A 26,482-nucleotide genomic window follows, 5' to 3' on the forward strand; every position below is an offset into this window, starting at 1 on the left:
TAAAATGTCATCATCGACAAACAAAACCCTAAAGAAGCCTTCATGAGGGCTGGCAAAAATGTCTTGCTGCAAACGGGCAAAGACATTTGGGCCAACGAGAAACACCTATAAATGTTCTGCACGCTACCGAGTCAGGCATTCAGCAAGGACAAGGCAGAAAGAGACGACGAAGAAAACACCCTTTCACCAGACTTCAAGCGAGAAAGGCTAAGAAAAGAAGAACCGTTCGAGACTTAGACGTTTTCGATTATTGAGACACAGAGAAAAATGATGCACCGAGAGTCTTGCGCTTGTTCCAAGACGGAACTGGATCTGTTTGCCATGCCCCCCACCATGATGACGATGCAAGAATCTCAATGGGTGGAATTTCATCCCGTCTCCTCATTGACAGCCTCAGCTCCCATCGAATTTGAAATCAAAGGACAGCCCGAAGATTACATCGATCTGAATAGCAGTTACTTGTACTGGAAAGTCAAAGTTCTAGATAAGGATGATGGTGCAGTAGATGACACTGAGAATATAGCTCCCGTCAACAATTTCATGCATTCCTTGTTTAGTGGAGTGGACTTGTACTTGAATAACAAACTGGTCAGCAGCAGCATGGATACTTACCCTTACCGTGCCTACCTGGAAAATCTCTTGACGTACGGAATAGATGCCAAGGATACCCATCTCAATGCTTGTGTGCTGTGGGAACCTGACGAAGCGGGCAAGTTCGACCTTGTAGATGGAACCAAAAACGGCTTTGAACAAAGAGAACTCAAAATCTTAGATAAGAAGAGTTTAGAACTGATGGATCGTTTGCATTTGGACATGTGGTTGCAAGAGAAATATTTGCTGAACGGAGTCAATGTCCGCTTGAGACTGAATCGTAGCAGTACCGCTTTCCATTTGTTGGCTGAGGATGCTAAGGCTCCTAAAAGCAAAATCGAAGAGGCCAAACTCTACGTACGACGCGTGGAAGTGTTACCCAAAGTAGGTAACGACATCAGTCAAACGTTGAGCAGAACGACCGCCAAGTATCCCATACGACGCGTGGAAGTGAAAAACGTTCACCATTCCCGTTGGACATCATTCCATGATCGAAGATCATCTGTTCCAAGGACAGCTACCCAAACGTTTGATCCTTGGTATGGTCTCGAATTCAGCCTTCAACGGAGCCTTCGCTCAAATCCTTTCAACTTTCAACACTTTAACGTGAAGAAAATCGAAGTCAGTCGCGATGGCAAGACCTTGTGTACCCGACCTTTCGAACCTGACTTTACCAACAAAAATTACCTGAGATCGTACTTGTCCCTGTACGAAGCCACCGGACAGTTAGGAACCAACACCAGTCACGGCATTACGTACGAGGATTACGCAGGAGGCTATGCTTTGTGGGCTTTCGATTTCACTCCAGACCAAGGCAGCGACGAGGGACATTTCCACCCTATGAAATCAGGCCAGATTCGTGTGGAACTTCAGTTTGCAGAACCACTGGAAAGAGACAGTGAACGTCATCCTGTATGCAGAATTCGATAATACCATAGAAATCAACAGTTTGAGAGAAGTCATCCTAGATTACTAGAAACCATGGAAGACTGTTGTCCCTCTTTACCTAGTGGAGAAACTTTGGAGATGGAATGTGAGGAGACCGTGGAAAAAGAAGAAGTGATCATGATGAAGTCGAGATGGCCAGAACAAGAAGCCCATTTAGTCTCCTGTTTTGCCAAACACTTGGTCGAAAAAATGACGGAATTGATCAAGAAAAATTGTTATGGATGTCAAAACGATCATCCCAGTCAAATTCAACACGATAAATGCCTGATGTTAAGTCAAGAAGAAAATTGGACGAGTATCTGGACGAAGCTTGGAGTCTCATCTCGAACAAAGACGTGTTGCACCAGTGGTATAAAGAACTTGCGTGAACATTCTTGTCCACCATTAACCACTCAAGAGATCCATCGTATCGAAGCTCTCCTGAATCAGAGTGAGGAAACAGAACGAATAACCGTTTATTCGTCAGACATTTTCAAGCAAAAAGTCAGGATCGAATTGACGACTTATTATTACCTGTGAAGAAGAAGAAGAAAAAAACACAAAACAATGGATACCTGGGAACTTCATTACCTTTTGAACCACAGTTCGTATACGGCTTCTTGGAATCCTGTCGTCTGTGCTAAAGATGAACTCCCTCATCGCAAACCTAAAGACCATCAAGCTTACGTGATCAACACGGACGACAGTCATCTCCCAGGAACCCACTGGGTAGCCGTCTACTTTCCTCAAGAAGGATGTGTGGAATATTTCGATTCGTACGGATTGCCCCCTTTGGAAGACGATATCATCGACTTTATGAGAAGAAATGCTCAAACCACCCGATTCAATAACGTGAAATTACAAGGCACAGATTCCTTGGTGTGTGGACAGTACTGCGTGTATTTTCTGCATCATCGCAGCCTGGGCTATTCCTTAGAACATTTAGTGACTCATTTTGATCCTCGTTCTTCTGCTAGAAACGATGTGAAAGTAGATCGATGGTTTTGTGACCATTATGCTTATCTTTTGTCTCAAGCTAGGAAACGTAGTGTCCATCAATGGCCTAATGATTTCCAACAGTGGAAATCACAATTTCATTCACAACGTTGTCAACCCTGTTTAAGGTAGATTGTTAATTGAGAAAAAAATGTTTGTGATTAGAAAAAAATGTTTGATGTTATAATGTTGGATTATTGTTAAAAAATGTTAGAGTTGTTGTTTAGTGTTAAGTGATTTTGAATAAAAAATGTTGTGTTTTGAAAAAAATGTCTTTTGTCTTTTGTTTACCTAGAAGAATGTTTGATTGATGCTCTTTGATTTCTTACTATCTCTCTCATGACACTCACTAAACGTTGCGACTCGAAAACCGTGTGGGGGATGTTTTCCTTCACGTCCGCGCTTTGACTTTAAGAACCGGGGTTGTTTCCAGTCTAACCATCCATTGTCGACTCATCCTCCTACGAAGATGTGCTCCAAACTAGCTAAGCTCAACGAAGCCTACGTGAATTTGCATAGGGTCAGACACAGTCTGATACCAAAGCCAGAAGAAATAGAGAATGTGAGAATGTTAAAAATCACTGAAGACCTAATAGAAGAGCTCTTCAGAGAAGAAGTGAACAGGGAAAAAGAAGAATGGACAGAGAAGTACAGACTTTAGAGACAGCAGCAACAGCAGCAACAACAGCAACAACAACAACAACAGCAGCAGCAACCTGAAGCTGACAGAGGCTTTGTCGATTGCCGTATCGACACCAAAGAGTTCTTCTTCTCTTTCCGAAGAAGCAGACCTATCGCCAGAAGTCTATAATCAGAGGACATCGCATTCTTAGAAACTAAAAAAGAATGCCATAGCAAACAAAAAAAACAGCCCTTTTCAGGGCTACCCCAATACTCTAGAAAAGAAATAACGATCGATTTGCCAATGTGTGTAGGTAGAGTAGTGTGGAAAATAAACACTAACTCTTGCTTTTAAAAATTTGAGGGTATGTGTTGGTGTGTTAGTGTTAGTAAGTGATAAAGTAAGTTGGTATGGATAGTAGATTAAAATGATGTCTTTTTGGTGTTTGAGGTGTATATTTGGAGTTAGATTAAATTGCTTTGAGTATGTGGATAGTCTATTGAAGTGATTAATAAAAAATTTTAAAATGGTGATGGGTAGCATAAAAAAGTGAGTGAGTGTTTCTTTTAGGTCCGCGCGTTGTTGTTGTTTTGGTTATGATCTAGGTAAGATGAATTTTATGTTATTAGGGGGATGTTTTCATTCACGTCCGCGCTTTCAGTATAAATTGAAACTCGTTCGGCAGTCCAGCTACCCTTGTTGATTGTTCAACACTAGAAAAATGAGCAGCAGAATGAGTAAATTGATGGAACTTCAGATGCATCTGGAGTATGCCAGATGCCTCCTGAATGAGCTGACTGCAGAAACCCTTGTGGAAGAAGCCAGGATAGAACAAGAGGAAGAAGAAAGAAAACTGAAAGAAGAGGAAGAAAAAAAGAGAGGGATAAGGTCTCACGTGTTCATGATAGAGAAATGTGAGGTGAAGCCCTGGGTGATGGAACCTCCACAAGTAATGACTGCACCACAGTTACAACCACAACAAGAGGTAATTGTTCATCCTCGAATGAGGAATAGAAGAGAAAGAAGACAAAGGGAAGAAGAAGAAGAAGTGTTCACTATTCCGCAAACGGAGGAGTGGGATAGTGAAGCCACTCACCCCCCGTCAGCTCTTCCAACAACTTCAGTCAATTGGACCAATGACTGGAGTAGGCGTTGTGTCTGTGGTGCCAGACCCGGAAGGTGCCACCATTAGCCAGGTGCCTCTGAAGTTCCAAAAACAGTCCTTTTCAGGGCTACCCCAATACTCTAGAAAAGAAATAACAATCCATTTGCCAATGTGTGTAGGTAGATTAGTGTGATTATAAACACTAACTCTTTTTCAAAAAATGTGAGGGTATGTGTTTGTGTGATTGTGTGTTTGTGTTTGTGTTTGTAAGAGCTCAGGTATGTTTGTGTGAATAGTAGATTATGGGTTTCTTTATTGTTTCTTAGAGTATGTGAGAGTATAGTTTGGGTTTGATTATATGAATGAGAAAAGTGGGAATGTTTTCCTTCACGTCCGCACGTTGTTTGGTTATGATCTAGGTAAGATCAATTTTATGTTTTTAGGGGGATGTTTTCCATCACGTCCGCGCTTTTTGTATAAGAACCCACAGTATTAGTGGTTCAAACCATTCTGCAAAGAATAAAAAAAGAAGATGGCTTCAAACCACCTTAACAAAATGGAAAAATTGCAAAACGTCATGGACAATTTAGGAATGTTTGAGCAAATGTTGGTTAACTTAAACGAGGATCACTACTCATATAGTCCCCATAGAGTGAAGATGGAGATAAACAATTTACGAAAAATGAAGGTAATCATCAGTGATCTGTTGAAAGAAATAAAGGAGGAAAAGGAGGATGAAGAGGAAAGGATAAGGATGAGAGAATGGAATGAAAAAATTGAAAAAGAAGAAGAAAATGAAAAGAGGAAGAAAGAAGAGGAGGAAGAGAAGAAGAAAGAAGAGGAGGAGAAGGAAAAAAAGAAAGAGAAGAAGAGTGTAGGAGATAAAATAAGAACTTGGTGGAGGAAAAGAAGAAATTAGAAGAAGAAGAAGAAGAAGAAGAAGAAAACCCAAAGGCCCTTTTCAGGGCCAGCCATATTTCTCGAAAAGAGATAGCCTTTCCATTGCCTACCCCTTTTTTAAAAATTTTTTAAAAATTCCCCTTGTCCGTAGAGTGTCCCACGATTTATTCCCATGTTAATTCCCCTTGTCCGTAGAGTGTCCCACGATTTATTCTCATGTTAATTCCCCTTGTCCGTAGAGTGTCCCACGATTTTTCGCCATGTTAAATTTCCATTGTCCGTAGAGTGTCCCAAGGGGTTCTGTAATGCTAATTCCCATTGTCCGTAGGGTATCCCCATTCACTACTTATATATATGCTTGAAAACCAGTCGTAATTGATATTGGGGCCAAGTCAGAAGTCAGTGGTTGAAGTATAGGAACAAAATTATTTTACCAAATTTGTATGTTAGGTTTTGCAAGTGAATCAGAAGTGGTTTCAGGACGCAGTGAAAAGGAAATAGAAGGATATAAAAAAGGGATAAAGTGTGGTTTACTGGATTTTCTTTTCGGACAGCAGAGTTTCAGCCCCCCCCCCCCCCCGCGCAACGTTAGAGTCGTTATTATTATATTCGTCTGAGATTTAGTGTTGCTTGAAAAGCTATCTTAGTAAATGATATACTTGCTACCAAATTCAAACATTTAATTTTTAGCATATGAGTACCCATGTTTATTCAAGAAATAGCCCAAATTTTACTGTCGCTTTTCCAGAAGTAGAAAAACGACCCAGCTGTTCTGTGAACCTGTATCAACATACTCTGAAAGGAGGCTGGAACTACTTTTTCTCCCGAGGTTTCCTAGTTCCAATAGAGGCACGTCTAAAGTGGGCATAGCGTGTACAACTATGTCGTAGCCTCACTTGACATGTAAATGGAACTGACTAACATTCTCTGTAACCCATCTGAATACTAAGTTGAATCTAATTTGTCCAATCCCGCTGTAAATAGCTGTCAAAAATAACGCCAAGTTCTCAGCAGAGCCACTGAAAATGTTCCATTAGAAACAGTTCAACGGCTATCGGACTCGTGACAATTTTGTGATGTTATATCTGATAAATGCAAAAATTCTGTAAATCAAACGTATGGGTCTGCTGGAAGTATGCTTAAAAGATTTGTGTTTTGGATAGTAATAATTATAAGAATGAGACTGTTTGTTGCATGTCACCAGATGAAAATGTAATACAATTTATGATTTAAGACGAAGTTCATTTCTAAAAGGCTAAGCAATTTCTTTTGTTGTTCGTTTCGAATATAGGGAATTTAGGAAACTGGTCGAAGACTAACATGCATGCAGCACAAGTATAATGAAATATATTTAAATGTTTCTTTTACGCAACAGGTTTTAGAAATGTTGAAGAAAAATTATGATAAATATAGTAATTCGATTGTGATTACTAGATCACATTTTGTTGTCGGGTCTTGACGTCTCGTCAAGATCAATATGATCAAAAGGTATATACAATCAAAGAATTTCCAAAACAGCTTAATCCGTCTATATCAAGATATTTATTGCAAGACACACAATAGCACTCAGTCCGTCCAGATCAAACTATTTACTGCTAGACACCCCTTTTATAGCTGTATATATTTCATCACCAGTTATTGTACCATCACACATATATTTATCATTATCAGATACGTAAGAAATCACAAAATTTCAAATCGAACCTTTCCTATTTTCATTATTAGTGACCAATGAATACATTTCAACATAAAACTGATCCATGCACCGTATTATTTGATCTGTATGTGAAATAATGATAGCATCATCAGGAATCAGGCAAATGATCTCATTTGTTTTATTATAAGAAGTAGGAATAAGAAAGATTTATGTCTTTGAATTGCCCGTCTGGCTTTCGGTCGTAATATAAGCACACCAAGAAAGTTTTCTTTAATAGCGTCTGAATTGTTTTTCTTTTAGTTCTTCATATTTATTAATATCATAGATCTTTTGTTGGTAACATACTCAGCATTTGATCCAGAATCAAACACAAAATTTGTTTTCTGTGCTACGTTTCCCTGTCGGACTCGTGTCCAAGATACCTATCCGACCTCACCCATGTGTATACACCAGCAAGATACATGTACTTATGCGTCTCTTCTGACAAACGTATACTCATTATTCCAACTACGAAAACAAAGTCATATGGACAGCTTTCTTTTACATAATAGGGCCCAGGAACGTGGATTGAATTGCCCTCTGAACGTAGACACAACGTCACAGTGATCACATTCAAGAGGGCTCTCAAAACTCACTTATTTCGACTGCAAGAACAAACTTAAAAACTGAATAATGTTTCCTACCTTAAATATTCTCAACATGTTTTTAATGTTTTCTAAATTCATGGTGTTTGTTTTTGTGATCATAGCAGTAGATGATATTTTATCTTATAGGTGTTTTCTAATGTTGTAAAGCGCTTAGAGCTTCTAAAGATTAGGCGCTATACAAAGTCCTCATTATTATGTTTTTGTTATTATTATTATTATTATATAACTAACTAAATTTACATTTTACAGTTTGTCAGAAGTGGTATTCGAAGCGAAGCCGGGAATATCTGACTGCGTCTACTCGGTCATCCTGACATGACTATTATAATTGTCTGTGCGTTATCTCTCTTCGAGGTACAGAGAAACGCAAACCTGAACTAACAGAGACAATGTGAACTATTGTGTGATCGAGACAGATGGAAATATTAAAGAGAAGTAACAAACAGCAATGTAATAGATACGCGTGCATTTTCACTTTTATGGATGTATACATCTAGGAGAGAGAGAGAGAGAGAGAGAGAGGGAGGAAGGGTCGTTAGACGTATATAGTTAGACAGGTAGCTAATAGATGGGAATCTTGTTTGTGAATCGCGGGAACATAGGGCCAGCGGGTACTTATATAAAAATGACAATTTCTCATTAACATACAAGATATAAACTTCTCCTCTCGATAATACCTTGTGCTTATTATAAATATTTGAGCATAAACAATAAAAAGGTAATCGTTTTGGGACTCGAATCAATGTGAGTGAAACACTCATGCAGGTTGTATCGCTTTCCGGTCTGTAGATATCTGTGAGATTTGTATGTGTGTGTGTGTCTATGTGTGTGTGTGTGTGTGTGTGTGTGTGTGTGAAAGAGAGAGAGAGAGAGAGAGAGGATAACAAATTAATACATTTGAAGGGCCTGAAAAGCATATTTAACTAAAACAGCTGTTATATGCCAGCATACATGAACGCTGTAAGATTGATGTTTTCTATTTTAGAGTCATAAGAGATACTGCTCTATGACAAAAGAACAGTTTGTCAGAAGTGGGATTCGAACCCACGCCGGGAAGACCCGACTGCGACCTGAACGCAGCGCCTTAGACCGCTCGGCCATCCTGACATATGCATTGCAAAGATCCGAGTGCACATAGAGAGATTGAAGGGCGTATAGGTCAGCATACTGAATAGGACTCGTTGAGGCCTAGAATCATCGATTAATTGAATAAATAGTAAGATTTTGTAACAACAAAGATTTTGTAACAGCACAGGATAATCTCCTATCATCTATATTTTTATCTTTGTACTTGTATATTGTGCCTCTAATAATGATAACATTAACTACAAAGTTATTAATGTTTTCCTTGCAGAGAAGTCGATGTGGGAGGGATTCTACTGTAATTTGAATGCATCATCTTAGACCGCTTGTCCATCCTGATCTATCCATTAGTTTTCTGCACCTTATCTCTTAGAAATACAGTGGAAAGGATACATTAAATGATAGAGACAAATGCAAATGTTAAGTAATAGAGAACAATTGAAATATGAAGGAACAGTGAAAACCTCCAATGTAACAGGTAAGTGTTATTGAACAATGTTATATTATGTATGCATACATCCATAAAGAGAGAGAGAGAGAGAGAGAGAGAGAGAGAGAGAGAGAGAGGATAACAAATTAATACATTTGAAGGGCCAGAAAAGCACAAGGTAGTACCTGACGACACAATTTTAAGTATTCATGCACTACCTTAAATCGCTAAGCCATCCTGATATTTCCGTTATGAGATGCTATGGTTAGTTTTCTAGCTAATCAAATGAACCCATTAATATATTCAGATTTGGTAGGTATGCACTGGTTCATACAGGTGGTTGATACGTAATATTATTTATGGTTATATTTACTCTTGCTGTTGTTGTAGGGTTTAACGCCATTTTTCAGCACAAGATAGGCTATACGTGGCGGCCCGAATAACTGGTGGAGGAAGAACCCTGGAAAACCCAGGGAAGAACCACCGACCCACGAGAAACTACTGGCAGGCTTTCCCACGTACCCACGCTAGCCGAGCCTTGGACTCGAACCCACGCAGACAGAGGTGAGATGGCAGTCATCCGGAACGGTCAGCGCTTTAGACCACTCGGCCACTCGGGGCGTAATATTATTTATGGTTATATTTACTCTTGTATTAAAGTGATTCGTATATTTACAAAATATTTATTTCTTTTAAATAAGATTGAAAAAAAAAGAAACAGTTTGTCTGAAGTGGGATTCGAACCCACGCCGGGAAGACCCGACTGCCACCTGAACGCAGCGCCTTAGACCGCTCGGCCATCCTGACATGTCCAGCACAAAGTTGTGCCTGCCGACACAATCTTACCGTATTTTTTACAGTGCCTTGAATTACTAAGCCATCCGGAGATGTCCGTTATGAGATGCGATGGATTAGTTTGGCAGATAAACAAAATTGTTCCATTAATACATTCAGACTTGGTAGGTATGCACTGGTTCATAGATGTATTTGACACGTAATATTAGTTTATGGTTATATTTACAATTGTATTAATGTGACTTGTATATTGCAAAAAAAATATTTATTTTTATTAAAGGAAATAGAAAATAAAAACTGTTTGTCAGAAGTGGGATTCGAACCCACGCCGGGAAGACCCGACTGCGACCTGAACGCAGCGCCTTAGACCGCTCGGCCATCCTGACATATGCATTGCAAAGATCCGAGTGCACATAGAGAGATTGAAGGGCGTATAGGTCAGCATACTGAATAGGACTCGTTGAGGCCTAGAATCATCGACTAATTGAATAAATAGTAAGATTTTGTAACAACAAAGATTTTGTAACAGCACAGGATAATCTCCCATCATCTATATTTTTATCTTTGTACTTGTATATTGTGCCTCTAAAAATGATAACATTAACTACAAAGTTATTAATGTTTTCCTTGCAGAGAAGTCGATGTGGGAGGGATTCTACTGTAATTTGAATGCATCATCTTAGACCGCTTGTCCATCCTGATCTATCCATTAGTTTTCTGCACCTTATCTCTTAGAAATACAGTGGAAAGGATACATTAAATGATAGAGACAAATGCAAATGTTAAGTAATAGAGAACAATTGAAATATAAAGGAACAGTGAAAAACTCCAATGTAACAGGTGAGCGTTATTTGACAATGTTATATTATGTATGCATACATCCATAAAGAGAGAGAGAGAGAGAGAGAGAGAGAGAGAGACGGTGGGGGGGGGGGGTGAAGGGTAGGTGGACGTATATAATTAGACAGGCAGTGGATAGATGGGCATCTTGTTTGTGAATCGCGGGAATATAGCGCCAGCGGGTACTTATATAAAAATGACAATTTCTCATTAACATACAAGAGATAAACTTCTCCTCTCGATAATACCTTGTGCTTATTATAATTGTTTGAGCATAAACAATAAAAAGGTAACCTTTTTGGGACTCGAATGAATGTGAGTGAAACACTCATGCAGGTTGTATCGCTTTCCCGTCTGTAGATATCCGTGGGATTTGTATGTGTGTGTGTGTCTATGTGTGTGTGTATGTGTGTGTGTGTGTGTGTGAGAGAGAGAGAGAGAGAGAGAGAGAGAGAGAGAGAGAGAGAGAGAATAACAAATTAATACATTTGAAGGGCCAGAAAAGAATATTTAGCTAAAACAGCTGTTATATGCCAGCATACATGAACGCTGAAAGATTGATGTTTTCTATTTTAGAGTCATAAAAGATACTGCTCTATGACAAAAGAACAGTTTGTCAGAAGTGGGATTCGAACCCACGCCGGGAAGACCCGACTGCGACCTGAACGCAGCGCCTTTTTTTTTCTTTCTTTATTTAAAAAACGCTTTGTACAGTATATAAGTAAAAAATATACAGTCAGTATGTACATAGTAGTTTGTAATGCTATATTACAAAATAATGGTTCTACAATAGTATTTTGTAATGCTATATTACAAAACAATGATTCTACAATAGTATTTTGTTAAGCTATATTACAGAACAATGATTCTAAAATATTATTTTGTAATGCTATAGTACAAAACAACGATTCTACAAAGTAATAAACACTTTATCCTCTTCTATTCTCATTAAAGGATTATCTTTTACAAAATACTTCGTAATCAAAGTCTGATTTTTGTCTTTGTAATGTTGATACGCATATAATATATATTTTCTAGTCAAATATTGGAACAATCTTTCTATGTCTATTTGTTTCCCTAATAAAGACATAATGTTTCTTCTTTTGTAAATGCACAATCGAGCAATGCTCAGAATGTAGTTCAAAAAATAACTATTTACTGATTTTGTTTCTTTGTTATATCCTATCATGAGCATTTGTTCAAAAGAAGTGCTATTGAGAACACCAACTCTACAATTTTTAAAAAGAATCTCAACTATATATACAATATAATTCTTAAAAGAGCTTAATTCAGGACATTTCAAAAACATGTGAAATAAATCCTCTGTTTCCAACTGGCACACTGGTCCTAAGTCATTATCAATTTTGCCATAGTATTTTAGTCTCTCTTTTGGAAATATTCGATTGTGCATTATTCTGTCATCCAAATCTATACAATCTGGGGTCTTGAAAGGTAGGTGTATCAATTTCCAGTATTTATGCTTTTCCAAATTAAATATCTTACTCCAAAAGGAAACAGAAGCTGGTTTTTGAAAAATCAACGTACATAAAAGCTTGTAAAATAGTTGTGTTGTACATAAACAGAGGTCATATAATTTTGTATCAACTCTGAGAAACATATTATTTCTCCCATTGGTTACAGTGGGTTTTGACTCTGTTGCAACAATATTTCTCCAGCCTAATGGTATACTTTCTATTATGCAATTATAGTCTTTTTTTATCTTATCTGTTTTGATCTCAGAATTTGATTTGTATATCATTTCTTGAATAGCTCTATAAGGTAGTATTCCAGGTACAAATTCATATGTAATATCCTGGAACACGAACAATTCCTGCTTCTATAAATTCTGCGAAAAACAACGTTTTACCAGCACATGTAATATTAGGATTTAAAAAGAGAGGTTGTTCAAAAACATTCCTCACATCAATATTTGTATCGATATTATTTCTAAGTTTTTCCCATGCATGAAACATTTCTCTGTAAAATATAGGTAGGGTATTCAATTGTTGCTTATTTAAAGACATGAGAAACAACTCTTTGGTCAACCTCATGTTCAGGACAGTAGATAAAAAGTGATCAAAGGTATTTTTCCACATAGCATGGCAATTCACATCAAAGTATCTTTTTAAAAATTTTAGTCTGAATGCATACATTTTCATCTTTATATCAGTTAACTGTAGTCCGCCATTTCGCTTATCACCAATTATTGTATAATAGTGAACCAAATGGGACTTTCCTGACCAGATAAATCTGAGAAATAATTGCTTCAATTCATCAGCAATCATATCAGGAAGAGGCTGAACTGACACTATGTACAATACTCTAGAAACTAATAAGTTATTAACAACTGTTACTTTTCCTTGTATTGTCAAATATCTCTGTGACCACAGTTGCAATAAGTTTTTAATTTTAGACAATCTATCATTCCAGTTCAGTTGCTCACATAACTTTGCACATTTTCCCACATAAGCTCCCAAAATTAAGATGACTTGATCACACATTTGAATTTGTAATTGTTTGCAATAATCATCAGTAAGTTTACCAGATCCAATACACAGAAGTTCTGTCTTTTCCTTGTTCACCTTTGCACCAGATCCTTTACAATACAAGTCAAGTACATTAAAAGATTGATTAATGGATTGTGTGTCCGCTAATGTCAAGGTTGTATCATCTGCATGTTGAAAAACTTTACTTGTATTACTAGACAGTGGGAGTGGAATACCTTTGATAGTGGGATTTGCTTTGATAGCGAGTCCTAAGGGTTCTGCTGCTAATACATATAACATTGCTGATATAGGACAACCTTGTCTGACTGAATTTTTAATTAAAAAGGGTTTCGTTAGATGACCATTGCATTTAACACTACTTTTAATTTCATTATAAAATATCTTTATCCACTGAATAAAATTGTCACCAAAACCGAACTTTCGTAACACAGAAATCAAATATGAGTGGCAAACTCTGTCAAACGCTTTTTCTTGATCAATTTTTAAGATATATCCCTCAAGATTGTCTCTCTCAACCATATCTATAATATCTCTTACAGTGACTATAGTATCAGCAATATCTCTCCCAACTATACAACATGTCTGAGTTGGAGAAATAATTTTGGGTAATACCATTTTTAAACGTGTAGACAAAATCCTTGCCAAAATTTTATAATCTACATTAAGTAAACTGATAGGACGCCAATTTTGCAATCTTCTATTATCCCCCTTATTTTTATAAATAAGTGATATAACCCCAAATCTCATTGATCTCGACATAATATTGTCATTCTTAACACTCTGAAAGATGTGCAACAGAATATCATATATACAATCATAAAATTTACAATACCACTCTACTGTCAATCCGTCCGGGCCGGGGCTTTTATTTTTAGCCATCCCTTTTATAGCTGTATGTATTTCATCAACTGTTATTATGGCATCACACATATCTTTATTCTCATCAGATACAGAACAGTTTACAAAATTTAAAAGTGAATCAGTACAATTATCATCAACAGTTACCGAAGAATATAAATGACTATAAAACTGATGTATTTCATTTAAGATTCCGCTTGTATTTGAAATAATTACACCATCATCATCAATTAATTCATTGATTACATTTTTGTTGTGTCGATATTTCTCAAGATTTAGAAAATATTTAGTATTTCTATCGCTTTCAATTGCCCATTTGGCCTTAGATCTCAATATAGCACCCCGACAAAAATCAGTTTCATAGTCACTTAGCTGATGTTTTAGTTCTTCATATTTGCTAATGTCATATGGTTCTTTATTTGCGACTTTTTCTGAAAATGATTTTAATTTATTTTGCAATGTAAAGTATTCTTGTAATCTTTCCTTATTTCTTCTTGTACAGTATACTTGGGAAAATTTTTTAATTTTGTATTTTACATTATCCCACCAAATGAGTGGTTCACTGATATACATTTCGTCAGTTTTTCCTTCGGTAAGAATTGATTTCACTCTTTGTACATATTTTTCCTCAAAAAGAACATTGTTATTTAATATCCATAATCCGGGCCCTGTTTCCACTTTGCAGGTATTTAGTTTAAGGTATACAAAAGAATGATCACTAAAGGATGTATCTGCATAATAAATATTTTGCACATTGGAGTGCAATTTTGAGGAAATCAAAAAATAATCTATTCTACTCTGCTTCATTTCGCCTAGTACAACTTGTTTTCTGGAGAAACTACGACTACTAGGATTTCGTGATCTCCATAAATCGGTAATATTCCTATCATGAATAATTTTATAAAGTTCACGCATTGCTACATCATCAATATGTAAGGCTTTGTTATGTCGATCAATACCTGCTAAAGTTGTATTAAAATCACCAGCCAGGATAGTGCTATCACTAGTACTGTTATGTAAATATGTATTTAGCTTCATGAAAAAGTTAAACTTTTCCTTCACAACATTTGGAGCATAAATATTGATTAAATCAATCACTTTATCATCAATAGCTATTTTAAGATGTAAAATCCTACCCTTTTCAATCATTTCTTGTGTCACCTGATTTCTCAATTCTCTCACTACTAAAACAGCAACACCTGCCCTCCTATTGTCAGCATTACTATAAAATATGTCACCATTCCAAATCTCATTTTCTCTAATACTTTCAACAAACTCATCATCCCAAAAGGTTTCTTGCAATAATAAAATATGGCCTCTTTTCTCTTTAAATATTTCTAAAACAGACTTTAGTTTATTCAAATTACGCAAGCCATTTACATTTAGAGATACAATATTTAAAGCCATGATTATGATGAGTGTATTGAAAGTATTAAAAAATGTTGAGTGTTTGATCATTTCTTCATAGGTGTTCGTCGCATGCTATTCATCTTCATATTAGGTACTGGATTAAACCTTCTCCTTCTCCTTTGTACTACTTTGAAATTTTCGATATTAGTACCGTTTTCTTGACATGTACGTGATTCGTTTGATCTTTCAACAACGTCTGCAGCCATCTTCCTGTCATCATCTGAATCTGTCCCCGATCCATCTCCAATTGTATGATTGTTGTTTACTTCCTCAGATTCTATTTCTACATTGGTCATATCAACTCCAATTCTTTCTTTTTCTTCCCCACTTTCTCCACTCTCATTATCTTTTTTTGCATTCTCAATTTCTTCTTTATCATCTTCGTCACTCTGTAACTCCAATATGTCTTCCCTCATATCATCATCAACTTGCGAATGAATGCCTGTAATGGCCTCTCTGTAACACATACATGTTTGCGCCTCTTTGTGGCATTTGTCGCATATCCTGCATGTACACATAAGAGGAAAACTTCCACAACTTTCACATCTTTGCCTTGTGCAATTTTTTGCTACATGGCCTTGCTCCCCACACTTGTAGCATACAAAATCAGGGCAGTCTTTTATAACATGTCCCATATCAAGACATCTAGAACATACCTTAACTTGATTATTGTGTAATACTCTAAAGTATTGTTGACCATTGACAGTCTGAAATTTCAGACTGTAAGGCAAGGATTTTACCTGCTGTGGAAATTTACATTTGACATAACGAGTCCCATCAGCCACACTAGTTCCAGGATAATATCTGCGTTGAATGGGAGAAAGAAGTTCTACTCCGTATTCACTGAGCTTCATACTTATATCATCATCTGTGATGTATGCTGGTAAATGAAGAATTGACACAATAATAGTGTCTGAATATAAAAGAGTACAATCAAAGTGTTCACTTCCAATATCAATTCCACACAAGGTATTATATGCTACTTCCTTACTCGGTAGTGTGACCTCATACAAATTTGCACCTTTGGGCACAACTGCATAGACCGACATATCTCCGGTTAATTCTTCTACACTTCTAACAATATCACTTGCCTTTATTTTCTTCACATCCTTTACATCAATCACCACGGTACATTCTTTCCCAAAACGACGAGAAGCTCCTGTCTGTCTATCGATGTTACTCGACATGCCATTCTTATTGTTAGCTATTCCACTGGTGTCATTAGAGTGTGAGTCAGCTCCTTGTGCTGCACGTGCAGCACGACCAGGCTTTGTATTCATTGTCACAGAAAAAAATTTTTTGTGTGGTGGATAAAGTTATCCACACACTCAAAATATATCTCACTTATATATGAATGCGATCAAACAAATCTTATCAACGTACCTGTAACAAATTAAAACAGCAAAAATGTCTATTAAAGGAAAAAAACTTGAAAATTCACGGAGCGATCATCAAACGTGTTTTCCTTCTGATGTCATAACCGGAAGTCTCTATTTTAGAGTCATAAAAGATACTGCTCTATGACAAAAGAACAGTTTGTCAGAAGTGGGATTCGAACCCACGCCGGGAAGACCCGACTGCGACCTGAACGCAGCGCCTTAGACCGCTCGGCCATCCTGACATATGCATTGCAAAGATCCGAGTGCACATAGAGAGATTGAAGGGCGTATAGGTCAGCATACTGAATAGGACTCGTTGAGGCCTAGAATCATCGACTAATTGAATAAATAGTAAGATTTTGTAACAACAAAGATTTTGTAACAGCACAGGATAATCTCCCATCATCTATATTTTTATCTTTGTACTTGTATATTGTGCCTCTAATAATGATAACATTAACTACAAAGTTATTAATGTTTTCCTTGCAGAGAAGTCGATGAGGGAGGGATTCTACTGTAATTTGAATGCATCATCTTAGACCGCTTGTCCATCCTGATCTATCCATTAGTTTTCTGCACCTTATCTCTTAGAAATACAGTGGAAAGGATACATTAAATGATAGAGACAAATGCAAATGTTAAGTAATAGAGAACAATTGAAATATGAAGGAACAGTGAAAACCTCCAATGTAACAGGTAAGCGTTATTGAACAATGTTATATTATGTATGCATACATCCATAAAGAGAGAGAGAGAGAGAGAGAGAGAGAGAGAGAGAGAGATGGTGTGTGTGTGTGTGGGGGGGGGGGGGGGGGGGAAAGGGTAGGTGGACGTATATAATTAGACAGGCAGTGGATAGATGGGCATCTTCTTTGTGAATCAAGGGAATATAGCGCCAGCGAGTACTTATATAAAAATGACAATTTCTCATTAACATACAAGAGATAAACTTCTCCTCTCGATAATACCTTGTGCTTATTATAACTGTTTGAGCATAAAGAATAAAAAGGTAACCTTTTTGGGACTCGAATGAATGTGAGTGAAACACTCATGCAGGTAGTATCGCTTTCCCGTCTGTAGATATCCGTGAGATTTGTATGTGTGTGTGTGTCTATATGTGTGTGTGTGTGTGAGAGAGAGAGAGAGAGAGAGAGAGAGAGAGAGAGAGAGAGAGAGAGAGGATAACAAGTTAATACATTTGAAGGGCCAGAAAAGCATATTTAACTAAAACAGCTGTTATATGCCAGCATACATGAACGCTGTAAGATTGATGATTTCTATTTTAGAGTCATAAGAGATACTGCTCTATGACAAAAGAACAGTTTGTCAGAAGTGGGATTCGAACCCACGCCGGGAAGACCCGACTGCGACCTGAACGCATCGCCTTTTTTTTTTCTTTCTTTATTCAAAAACGCTTTGTACAGTATAAAAGTTAAAAATATACAGTCAGTATGTACATAGTAGTTTGTAATGCTATATTACAAAATAATGGTTCTACAATAGTATTTTGTAATGCTATATTACAAAACAATGATTCTACAATAGTATTTTGTTAAGCTATATTACAGAACAATGATTCTAAAATTTTATTGTGTAATGTTATAGTACAAAACAATGATTCTACAATGTAATAAACACTTTATCCTCTTCTATTTTCATTAAAGGATTATCTTTTACAAAATACTTCGTAATCAAAGTCTGATTTTTGTCTTTGTAATGTTGATACGCATATAATATATATTTTCTAGTCAAATATTGGAACAATCTTTCGATGTCTATTTGTTTCCCTAATAAAGACATAATGTTTCTTCTTTTGTAAATGCACAATCGAGCAATGCTCAGAATGTAGTTCAAAAAATAACTATTTACTGATTTTGTTTCTTTGTTATATCCTATCATGAGCATTTGTTCAAGAGAAGTGCTATTGAGAACACCAACTCTACAATTTTTAAAAAGAATCTCAACTATATATACAATATAATTCTTAAAAGAGCTTAATTCAGGACATTTCAAAAACATGTGAAATAAATCCTCTGTTTCCAACTGGCACACTGGACATGAGTCATTATCAATTTTGCCATAGTATTTTAGTCTCTCTTTTGTAAATATTCGATTGTGCATTATTCTATAATCCAAATCTATACAATCTGGGGTCTTGAAAGGTAGGTGTATCAATTTCCAGTATTTATGCTTTTCCAAACTAAATATCTTACTCCAAAAGGAAACAGAAGCTGGTTCTTGAAAAATCAACGTACATAAAAGCTTGTAAAATAGTTGTGTTGTACATAAACAGAGGTCATATAATTTTGTATCAACTCTGAGAAACATATTATTTCTCCCATTGGTTACAGTGGGTTTTGACTCTGTTGCAACAATATTTCTCCAGCCTAATGGTATACTTTCTATTATGCAATTATAGTCTTTTTTTATCTTATCTGTTTTGATCTCAGAATTTGATTTGTATATCATTTCTGGAATAGCTCTATAAGGTAGTATTCCAGGTACAAATTCATATGTAATATCCTGAACACGAACAATTCCTGCTTCTATAAATTCTGCGAAAAACAACGTTTTACCAGCACATGTAATATTAGGATTTAAAAAGAGAGGTTGTTCAAAAACATTCCTCACATCAATATTTGTATCGATATTATTTCTAAGTTTTTCCCATGCATGAAACATTTCTCTGTAAAATATAGGTAGGGTATTCAATTGTTGCTTATTTAAAGACATGAGAAACAACTCTTTGGTCAACCTCATGTTCAGGACAGTAGATAAAAAGTGATCAAAGGTATTTTTCCACATAGCATGGCAATTCACATCAAAGTATCTTTTTAAAAATTTTAGTCTGAATGCATACATTTTCATCTTTATATCAGTTAACTGTAGTCCGCCATTTCGCTTATCACCAATTATTGTATAATAGTGAACCAAATGGGACTTTCCTGACCAGATAAATCTGAGAAATAATTGCTTCAATTCATCAGCAATCATATCAGGAAGAGGCTGAACTGACACTATGTACAATACTCTAGAAACTAATAAGTTATTAACAACTGTTACTTTTCCTTGTATTGTCAAATATCTCTGCGACCACAGTTGCAATAAGTTTTTAATTTTAGACAATCTATCATTCCAGTTCAGTTGCTCACATAACTTTGCACATTTTCCCACATAAGCTCCCAAAATTAAGATGACTTGATCACACATTTGAATTTGTAATTGTTTGCAATAATCATCAGTAAGTTTACCAGATCCAATACACAGAAGTTCTGTCTTTTCCTTGTTCACCTTTGCACCAGATCCTTTACAATACAAGTCAAGTACATTAAAAGATTGATTAATGGATTGTGTGTCCGCTAATGTCAAGGTTGTATCATCTGCATGTTGAAAAACTTTACTTGTATTACTAGACAGTGGGAGTGGAATACCTTTGATAGTGGGATTTGCTTTGATAGCGAGTCCTAAGGGTTCTGCTGCTAATACATATAACATTGCTGATATAGGACAACCTTGTCTGACTGAATTTTTAATTAAAAAGGGTTTCGTTAGATGACCATTGCATTTAACACTACTTTTAATTTCATTATAAAATATCTTTATCCACTGAATAAAATTGTCACCAAAACCGAACTTTCGTAACACAGAAATCAAATATGAGTGGCAAACTCTGTCAAACGCTTTTTCTTGATCAATTTTTAAGATATATCCCTCAAGATTGTCTCTCTCAACCATATCTATAATATCTCTTACAGTGACTATAGTATCAGCAATATCTCTCCCAACTATACAACATGTCTGAGTTTGAGAAATAATTTTGGGTAATACCATTTTTAAACGTGTAGACAAAATCCTTGCCAAAATTTTATAATCTACATTAAGTAAACTGATAGGACGCCAATTTTGCAATCTTCTATTATCCCCCTTATTTTTATAAATAAGTGATATAACCCCAAATCTCATTGATCTCGACATAATATTGTCATTCTTAACACTCTGAAAGATGTGCAACAGAATATCATATATACAATCATAAAATTTACAATACCACTCTACTGTCAATCCGTCCGGGCCGGGGCTTTTATTTTTAGCCATCCCTTTTATAGCTGTATGTATTTCATCAACTGTTATTATGGCATCACACATATCTTTATCCTCATCAGATACAGAACAGTTTACAAAATTTAAAAGTGAATCAGTACAATTATCATCAACAGTTACCGAAGAATATAAATGACTATAAAACTGATGTATTTCATTTAAGATTCCGCTTGTATTTGAAATAATTACACCATCATCATCAATTAATTCATTGATTACATTTTTGTTGTGTCGATATTTCTCAAGATTTAGAAAATATTTAGTATTTCTATCGCTTTCAATTGCCCATTTGGCCTTAGATCTCAATATAGCACCCCGACAAAAATCAGTTTCATAGTCACTTAGCTGATGTTTTAGTTCTTCATATTTGTTAATGTCATATGGTTCTTTATTTGCGACTTTTTCTGAAAATGATTTTAATTTATTTTGCAATGTAAAGTATTCTTGTAATCTTTCCTTATTTCTTCTTGTACAGTATACTTGGGAAAATTTTTTAATTTTGTATTTTACATTATCCCACCAAATGAGTGGTTCACTGAAATACATTTCGTCAGTTTTTCCTTCGGTAAGAATTGATTTCACTCTTTGTACATATTTTTCCTCAAAAAGAACATTGTTATTTAATATCCATAATCCGGGCCCTGTTTCCACTTTGCAGGTATTTAGTTTAAGGTATACAAAAGAATGATCACTAAAGGATGTATCTGCATAATAAATATTTTGCACATTGGAGTGCAATTTTGAGGAAATCAAAAAATAATCTATTCTACTCTGCTTCATTTCGCCTAGTACAACTTGTTTTCTGGAGAAACTACGAGTACTAGGATTTCGTGATCTCCATAAATCGGTAATATTCCTATCATGAATAATTTTATAAAGTTCACGCATTGCTACATCATCAATATGTAAGGCTTTGTTATGTCGATCAATACCTGCTAAAGTTGTATTAAAATCACCAGCCAGGATAGTGCTATCACTAGTACTGTTATGTAAATATGTATTTAGCTTCATGAAAAAGTTAAACTTTTCCTTCACAACATTTGGAGCATAAATATTGATTAAATCAATCACTTTATCATCAATAGCTATTTTAAGATGTAAAATCCTACCCTTTTCAATCATTTCTTGTGTCACCTGATTTCTCAATTCTCTCACTACTAAAACAGCAACACCTGCCCTCCTGTTGTCAGCATTACTATAAAATATGTCACCATTCCAAATCTCATTTTCTCTAATACTTTCAACAAACTCATCATCCCAAAAGGTTTCTTGCAATAATAAAATATGGCCTCTTTTCTCTTTAAATATTTCTAAAACAGACTTTAGTTTATTCAAATTACGCAAGCCATTTACATTTAGAGATACAATATTTAAAGCCATGATTATGATGAGTGTATTGAAAGTATTAAAAAATGTTGAGTGTTTGATCATTTCTTCATAGGTGTTCGTCGCATGCTATTCATCTTCATATTAGGTACTGGATTAAACCTTCTCCTTCTCCTTTGTACTACTTTGAAATTTTCGATATTAGTACCGTTTTCTTGACATGTACGTGATTCGTTTGATCTTTCAACAACGTCTGCAGCCATCTTCCTGTCATCATCTGAATCTGTCCCCGATCCATCTCCAATTGTATGATTGTTGTTTACTTCCTCAGATTCTATTTCTACATTGGTCATATCAACTCCAATTCTTTCTTTTTCTTCCCCACTTTCTCCACTCTCATTATCTTTTTTTGCATTCTCAATTTCTTCTTTATCATCTTCGTCACTCTGTAACTCCAATATGTCTTCCCTCATATCATCATCAACTTGCGAATGAATGCCTGTAATGGCCTCTCTGTAACACATACATGTTTGCGCCTCTTTGTGGCATTTGTCGCATATCCTGCATGTACACATAAGAGGAAAACTTCCACAACTTTCACATCTTTGCCTTGTGCAATTTTTTGCTACATGGCCTTGCTCCCCACACTTGTAGCATACAAAATCAGGGCAGTCTTTTATAACATGTCCCGGATCAAGACATCTAGAACATACCTTAACTTGATTATTGTGTAATACTCTAAAGTATTGTTGACCATTGACAGTCTGAAATTTCAGACTGTAAGGCAAGGATTTTACCTGCTGTGGAAATTTACATTTGACATAACGAGTCCCATCAGCCACACTAGTTCCAGGATAATATCTGCGTTGAATGGGAGAAAGAAGTTCTACTCCGTATTCACCGAGCTTCATACTTATATCATCATCTGTGATGTATGCTGGTAAATGAAGAATTGACACAATAATAGTGTCTGAATATAAAAGAGTACAATCAAAGTGTTCACTTCCAATATCAATTCCACACAAGGTATTATATGCTACTTCCTTACTCGGTAGTGTGACCTCATACAAATTTGCACCTTTGGGCACAACTGCATAGACCGACATATCTCCGGTTAATTCTTCTACACTTCTAACAATATCACTTGCCTTTATTTTCTTCACATCCTTTACATCAATCACCACGGTACATTCTTTCCCAAAACGACGAGAAGCTCCTGTCTGTCTATCGATGTTACTCGACATGCCATTCTTATTGTTAGCTATTCCACTGGTGTCATTAGAGTGTGAGTCAGCTCCTTGTGCTGCACGTGCAGCACGACCAGGCTTTGTATTCATTGTCACAGAAAAAAATTTTTTGTGTGGTGGATAAAGTTATCCACACACTCAAAATATATCTCACTTATATATGAATGCGATCAAACAAATCTTATCAACGTACCTGTAACAAATTAAAACAGCAAAAATGTCTATTAAAGGAAAAAAACTTGAAAATTCACGGAGCGATCATCAAACGTGTTTTCCTTCTGATGTCATAACCGGAAGTCTCTATTTTAGAGTCATAAAAGATACTGCTCTATGACAAAAGAACAGTTTGTCAGAAGTGGGATTCGAACCCACGCCGGGAAGACCCGACTGCGACCTGAACGCAGCGCCTTAGACCGCTCGGCCATCCTGACATATGCATTGCAAAGATCCGAGTGCACATAGAGAGATTGAAGGGCGTATAGGTCAGCATACTGAATAGGACTCGTTGAGGCCTAGAATCATCGACTAATTGAATAAATAGTAAGATTTTGTAACAACAAAGATTTTGTAACAGCACAGGATAATCTCCCATCATCTATATTTTTATCTTTGTACTTGTATATTGTGCCTCTAATAATGATAACATTAACTACAAAGTTATTAATGTTTTCCTTGCAGAGAAGTCGATGAGGGAGGGATTCTACTGTAATTTGAATGCATCATCTTAGACCGCTTGTCCATCCTGATCTATCCATTAGTTTTCTGCACCTTATCTCTTAGAAATACAGTGGAAAGGATACATTAAATGATAGAGACAAATGCAAATGTTAAGTAATAGAGAACAATTGAAATATGAAGGAACAGTGAAAACCTCCAATGTAACAGGTAAGCGTTATTGAACAATGTTATATTATGTATGCATACATCCATAAAGAGAGAGAGAGAGAGAGAGAGAGAGAGAGAGAGAGAGAGAGAGAGAGAGAGATGGTGTGTGTGTGTGTGGGGGGGGGGGGAAAGGGTAGGTGGACGTATATAATTAGACAGGCAGTGGATAGATGGGCATCTTCTTTGTGAATCAAGGGAATATAGCGCCAGCGAGTACTTATATAAAAATGACAATTTCTCATTAACATACAAGAGATAAACTTCTCCTCTCGATAATACCTTGTGCTTATTATAACTGTTTGAGCATAAAGAATAAAAAGGTAACCTTTTTGGGACTCGAATGAATGTGAGTGAAACACTCATGCAGGTAGTATCGCTTTCCCGTCTGTAGATATCCGTGAGATTTGTATGTGTGTGTGTGTCTATATGTGTGTGTGTGTGTGTGAGAGAGAGAGAGAGAGAGAGAGAGAGAGAGAGAGAGAGAGAGAGAGGATAACAAGTTAATACATTTGAAGGGCCAGAAAAGCATATTTAACTAAAACAGCTGTTATATGCCAGCATACATGAACGCTGTAAGATTGATGATTTCTATTTTAGAGTCATAAGAGATACTGCTCTATGACAAAAGAACAGTTTGTCAGAAGTGGGATTCGAACCCACGCCGGGAAGACCCGACTGCGACCTGAACGCATCGCCTTTTTTTTTTCTTTCTTTATTCAAAAACGCTTTGTACAGTATAAAAGTTAAAAATATACAGTCAGTATGTACATAGTAGTTTGTAATGCTATATTACAAAATAATGGTTCTACAATAGTATTTTGTAATGCTATATTACAAAACAATGATTCTACAATAGTATTTTGTTAAGCTATATTACAGAACAATGATTCTAAAATTTTATTGTGTAATGTTATAGTACAAAACAATGATTCTACAATGTAATAAACACTTTATCCTCTTCTATTTTCATTAAAGGATTATCTTTTACAAAATACTTCGTAATCAAAGTCTGATTTTTGTCTTTGTAATGTTGATACGCATATAATATATATTTTCTAGTCAAATATTGGAACAATCTTTCGATGTCTATTTGTTTCCCTAATAAAGACATAATGTTTCTTCTTTTGTAAATGCACAATCGAGCAATGCTCAGAATGTAGTTCAAAAAATAACTATTTACTGATTTTGTTTCTTTGTTATATCCTATCATGAGCATTTGTTCAAGAGAAGTGCTATTGAGAACACCAACTCTACAATTTTTAAAAAGAATCTCAACTATATATACAATATAATTCTTAAAAGAGCTTAATTCAGGACATTTCAAAAACATGTGAAATAAATCCTCTGTTTCCAACTGGCACACTGGACATGAGTCATTATCAATTTTGCCATAGTATTTTAGTCTCTCTTTTGTAAATATTCGATTGTGCATTATTCTATAATCCAAATCTATACAATCTGGGGTCTTGAAAGGTAGGTGTATCAATTTCCAGTATTTATGCTTTTCCAAACTAAATATCTTACTCCAAAAGGAAACAGAAGCTGGTTCTTGAAAAATCAACGTACATAAAAGCTTGTAAAATAGTTGTGTTGTACATAAACAGAGGTCATATAATTTTGTATCAACTCTGAGAAACATATTATTTCTCCCATTGGTTACAGTGGGTTTTGACTCTGTTGCAACAATATTTCTCCAGCCTAATGGTATACTTTCTATTATGCAATTATAGTCTTTTTTTATCTTATCTGTTTTGATCTCAGAATTTGATTTGTATATCATTTCTGGAATAGCTCTATAAGGTAGTATTCCAGGTACAAATTCATATGTAATATCCTGAACACGAACAATTCCTGCTTCTATAAATTCTGCGAAAAACAACGTTTTACCAGCACATGTAATATTAGGATTTAAAAAGAGAGGTTGTTCAAAAACATTCCTCACATCAATATTTGTATCGATATTATTTCTAAGTTTTTCCCATGCATGAAACATTTCTCTGTAAAATATAGGTAGGGTATTCAATTGTTGCTTATTTAAAGACATGAGAAACAACTCTTTGGTCAACCTCATGTTCAGGACAGTAGATAAAAAGTGATCAAAGGTATTTTTCCACATAGCATGGCAATTCACATCAAAGTATCTTTTTAAAAATTTTAGTCTGAATGCATACATTTT

General features: G+C 35.8%; 4 non-coding genes across 4 annotated transcripts; all 4 read right to left on the reverse strand.

Annotated features, from left to right (window-relative positions):
* Window positions 1–8,468: 8,468 nt before the first annotated feature.
* On the reverse strand, window positions 8,469–8,552 carry Trnal-cag (transfer RNA leucine (anticodon CAG)). Its single transcript has one exon. It is a non-coding gene; the product is annotated as a tRNA-Leu (tRNA).
* A 1,503-nt stretch (window positions 8,553–10,055) lies between these two features.
* Trnal-cag (transfer RNA leucine (anticodon CAG)) lies at window positions 10,056–10,139 on the reverse strand. The gene has a single exon. It is a non-coding gene; the product is annotated as a tRNA-Leu (tRNA).
* A 6,766-nt stretch (window positions 10,140–16,905) lies between these two features.
* Trnal-cag (transfer RNA leucine (anticodon CAG)) lies at window positions 16,906–16,989 on the reverse strand. Its single transcript has one exon. It is a non-coding gene; the product is annotated as a tRNA-Leu (tRNA).
* Window positions 16,990–23,768: 6,779 nt separating this feature from the next.
* Trnal-cag (transfer RNA leucine (anticodon CAG)) lies at window positions 23,769–23,852 on the reverse strand. The gene has a single exon. It is a non-coding gene; the product is annotated as a tRNA-Leu (tRNA).
* Window positions 23,853–26,482: the final 2,630 nt, after the last annotated feature.

This window comes from Sinohyriopsis cumingii, unplaced genomic scaffold, assembly GCF_028554795.1.
Source record: "Sinohyriopsis cumingii isolate HCF-2022 unplaced genomic scaffold, ASM2855479v2 utg000066l, whole genome shotgun sequence".
Lineage (NCBI taxonomy): Eukaryota > Metazoa > Mollusca > Bivalvia > Unionida > Unionidae > Sinohyriopsis > Sinohyriopsis cumingii.